The following is a 5,147-nucleotide window of genomic DNA, read 5'->3' on the forward strand; positions in this document are numbered from 1 at the left end:
TTGACATCCTCATGACCTATCATGATGGGCCTTGTGGAGGTCATTTTGCAACAAAAAGAACTGCCTTCAAGATACTCCAAGCAAGCTACTATTGGCCCACTCTTCATTAGGATGTGAGGAGATATACCATCTAGTGTGATCAGTGCTAGAGGATGGGGAAACCTACTCCAAAGGATGAGATGTGCATGCAACCTCAAGTGACCTTTGAGCCATTCGAGAACTTGGGCATGGACTTTGTGGGTCCTACCAGCCCTCCTTCAAAGCAGAAGAAATACATCATTGTGATCACCAATTACCTAACAAAGTGGGCAGAGACAAATTCAATCAAAGCAACGGAGGAAAAGGTAGCTTAATTTTTGAGAGATAACATATTCTACAAGTTCGGGTATCCAACAGAATTGGTCACAGATCAAGGTAGCCAGTTTACTTCCAATCTGATCGAAGACCTGCTCACACATCATAGAATCAAGCATAGGACTTCAACCCCTTACCATGCACATGCGAATGGGCAGGTGGAGGTCACTAATAGAGCATTATAAGGGATCCTAACAAAAGTAGTGAGCAGCAGCAGAAAAGACTAGGTGGATAGATTAGTTGAGGCAACTTGGGCCTACAATACAACATGGAAGTCCACTACAGGGTTCACACCCCATGAGCTAGTCTATGGGAAGAAGGCTTTGCTGTCTATAGAATTTGAATTCAATACCCCTAGGATGGAAGCTCAGCTAGACCTAGGCTTCAGCCATGCATATAAAGAAAGAATACTTTAGCTCAATGGATTGGATGAACACAGAATGCAGTCCCTTCTCCATACATAGGTAGTTCAGCTTCAGAGAAATATATGGCATGAAAAAAACATCAAGGAGAAGCAATTCGAAGAGGGAGATTGGGCACTACTCTATGATTCAAGATACAAATATTTCAAGGGAAATCTAAGGACAAGATGGTTGGGACCCTACACTGTGGAGAAATGCAATGACAATGGTTCAGTTCTGATCAGAAACATTGATAATGAATTCGTCCCCATGCTTGTCAATGGACATCAGTTGAAAGTCTAAAAGAAACCCCTCTCCAAGTGAGATTTCATTGAAAATTTGAATAAGAAAGTGATGGTATTGGACCATGTCTTGGCCTCCACTTCATCGACTCACTAAAGAAAAATAAAAAAATAAAAAATAAGGACTCAAGTGAAAACCTCCATGAGGCACTTGAGTCCCATTATTGGATTGAAAACCTCTTCTGAGGTGGCCCAGTGATGTCCAAAAAAAAATAAAAAAGAAAAAAAGAGAAAAATAAGATCCCTGGGTGAAAACCTCTCTTGGAGGTGACCAGGGCAGGCAATTAGGGTGAAAACCTCCCTGATGCACCCTAGTTGTTTAAAAAAAATAAAAATTGAATTTCCAGTTGCATTGCAGGTTTGCAGGAGGACTACAGGAAGCAGTAGAAGGTGCCAAGCGAACCTTGAAACCAATACCAGCACATATCCTACCTTCTCACACCTTTCTCCATCACTCTTGGCATTCTTTTCACCTCACTGTGCTTCCTTTTCAAAAACTGTGTTTACTACAGCAGACTCCTATAGGAATTATAGAGAGCCAGAAATGGATATAAAAGGCAATTTGAGGGATAGGGAAACTTCATAAAAGATCTATAAATCCTCCTGCAGTCTTCAACCTCCTTGCCATCATTTCTAAGCCTGCATCACATCCCAAGCATCATTCTTCTTCCTGCCCAAGAATAACAAAGAAAAAAAATAGTTTTTTTAGGAAAAAGAAAAGAAACAAAAATGAGAGAGGAAACAACACCATCCACCTCACCTGAAGCCTACCTATTACCTCTGCATCTCTATCTACATCTCTGGCATCATCCTCACTACTCCAAGCATAGAAGGAAGCTAAAGTTTCAAAGGGAGAAGCAGCTACAAGAGCTCCTGTAGGAATTCTTGTAGCAGCTGATCCCATTAAAATCCAGCATCAAGAGCAAGAGGGTGAAAATATGAAGGTTGAAGAAGACACCTGCAGATCAGATCCAGCTAGAGAGGAACCTATACAAAGCACAGCCACACATCAGCAAGTAGACAACATGCATCAAAAGAAACAAAGGCATGCACCAGAGAGAAAGAGCCACAACCTTCACAACAAATGCGTTCGGATCTCAGGTACGTAACTAACCCGCTCCTCTATTTGCATTTGTGTAATTAGAAGGCATGCAATAACAACGAGATGGTTGAGGTTGAACGAGGGAAAGGTGGCCAATTAACTTGGCCACCTTGATCTAGTTGACTCCACTCATCCGAAGATTTCAGCCACATGTGTGCACAGCCAACTCAGGAAAGATGTCAAGGACATGCAGTGGAGGAAGGTGAACACCGATGCAATCATGAGGGATGATTACAAGCTGAAGGCCATGATGAAAAGGTGGGTGGGGACCAATAGTCCGAATATGGCCAATGTACACTTGGCCAGCTCACCCTCCATCACACGAAATATCCATAAAAAACAATAATTACTCCTCCCCAAGCACTATCACCACCTTTTCCTTCATTCTCTCCTCAAAAATCCACTCCTTCAATCTCCTCATGCCCCCACAACCTCGTAACAATCATTCTCGATTGATCTCTCCCATTTTCCTACTCTCGACATTTTCTATAGGAGCACTTACAGGTTCTACAGGAATTCTACAAGAGGGACAATAGTCTTCTACAGGAGGGCCAATCAGTTGTTTTGAAGGGAGAAAACATGGGTTTTAGCACAATTCTCAGGTCGAGGAGGTAGGTTCTATGCATACCCCAATTGAATATCAAAATATGAAAGTAGTGGTTTAATTTTGAGGAGGAAATAAAACCTTTAGGTGGAGGAAATACATAATAGAATTTCTGCTTATTTGTTAGAAAAAAAACACAGTCTCTCTGTTTCTCTGTTTTTTTTTAAATTGTGTCTCCTTCTCCTCATTTGGTTTCCCAAAGAAGCATAAACAAAATGACAGGAGGTTTTATGAGGAAAGCGCCCACCAACTCCTACAAGCTTCAGGCATAACACCAAGTAATGGAGATATTCACAAGAGAAAATTGGATGAACTTTTTTGAGAAATTACGAGGGTTTGATGAGGAAATTGCTCAAGAATTTGCTCACTCTTTGGTCCCTCACACTAGAACACATGCCACTGTCACCTTTAGAGTCCTTTCCATTGAGATAACCCCTGAATTTATCATTAAGATCACTACCCTTCCTCTTGGATTTCCTTGGAGTAAGGATAAGAAACCAATTGGCCAAGCTGCTAAGAAAAACTTATTCCGAAACAATGAAACCCCTGTAGAAGATAAAAATGGAATAAGAAAGGCTAGCATACCATATCCTTGGGATGAGGTTAGCTACCAAATAATAAAGTATATTTCCTATGAGGGGAGGTACAACATTTTCTATGGTTACCACTTTAGAATCCTTCATGAATTAAGGTATGGCATGGACACTCCAACCCCTCAGAAGCTCAGCATCCCCTACTTCCTCGTGCAGTCCTTCATTTACTCCAATACTAAAGTAAAAGTAGGAAATCCAGAGTATCTAGCTCACCATGGGTTAATCAAAATTTTAGTGGAAGAAGCCCTCCATATATTTAAAATCCCTATAGCATGGGAAATATTCCGAAACATGACAGTTGAAGATGACATAAAGACCCTGACCTATGATATCAGTCCTACTGGTAGTGAGGAGGAAGAGAAACAAGGGGGAGAAGGTGAAGCAACTGGTAAGTTAGAAGAACAATAAGGGAAGAAGGAAGAAACCAAGATATAGGAGGAGAAAGTTGAATAAATAGAGTAGGAAGAAACAGAGCAAAAAGAGACAGAAAAAGAGGCATAAAATATAGAAGTGTCCCCTGAGACTCTAGAAAGAGAGGTAGCAGCTGCTCTCACTGCCCTCAGCACAGCAATTAAGCCAAAACAAAAGAGGAAGAGGTAGATCTCAATGTATTTCAAGGCTAGGAAGAGCACAAAAATCAACATAGGGAAACCCCAGCCTTCTTTATAAGTGTCAATTATTATTGAAGATTCACCCTCTGCCCAAGGAAAAGAATCCCCTTCCAAGGCACCTATCACATATGAAAGGGTGACTCCTAGATCCCTCAGATGGAAAGAAAAGTTAGAACTACAGGACCCAAAAATAGTCCTACAAGAGGCATAGACAGTTCTACAGGAGACCTTGTCAAAACTACAGGAGACCCAAGTGTTATAGACATTTTTGTGCCTTACAGAATTGAGCATGAAATGTCCATAATTCAAGGGATCCAAAGTACCTAAAGATGTTTTTACAGCTCCTAAAGGAACAAGGTCAACCAATGACAGCTTCTCCCAGAAGTTCTCAACCAAAAACCACTCAGAAACAGTCAATTCAGGATCAATTCAGAGGCTCCACTAGCTGTCTATGCTGAAATGTAGAGATTACACTAGCTAGGTGCATTGCAACGCAGGTAGAAGCACTATCAGGGTGCGCTGAGCAGGAAATGACAAATGGAAAGTTCATTCAACCAGGTGGAAAGACCCTCGAAGCTTCCAGAATCTTCCTCAATGACACTTGCCTCAATGAATTCGACTAGTGATGAGTAAGAGGTTCTCAACCTCCAAGTGGAAGTAAGAACTGACAGAGAGAAGCCACAAGTCAAAACATGAGCTGACTCATCCTCTCTGCTCACATCTATATATGGATCTCTCACCCAGAGGTTCAGGAGGCTGGAATTTTGTACTTTCTAGAGATTTGCTGTTGGTTTGAGATTGAGATTAGTACATTGGGTGATTTATGCTTTGTTGGAGGAGAGGAAGGGATTCCATTGCTGGGAGGTAGATGCTGGATCGGGCCTCACTTGGTTGTATCTCCTCTTGGAATTTATTACTCTATCAATAAACTATTTGAGTTTCTCCTACATGTTGTATATCAATGATGTTTTGTTATGCTTACATGTTTAGCTTAATCTGATCTTGAGCTTTTTATGAATGTATATCTGTATCTTCTTGTAGTTTCTCTCTCATGTGATCTTGTAGGAATTCTGTGAAGCTGGGCCGATGAGAGAGCTGGGAGCTGGGAACTACTGAAGAGAGGAGCGATTGGATCGACAAACTAGCGGAAGATACAGGTTAGTTAGATCCTTCTTCCTCA

This window comes from Pinus tabuliformis, chromosome 5_2 (genome assembly GCF_031772625.1).
Source record: "Pinus tabuliformis cultivar Carrire ecotype Pingquan chromosome 5_2, CPIR1, whole genome shotgun sequence".
NCBI lineage: Eukaryota > Viridiplantae > Streptophyta > Pinopsida > Pinales > Pinaceae > Pinus > Pinus tabuliformis.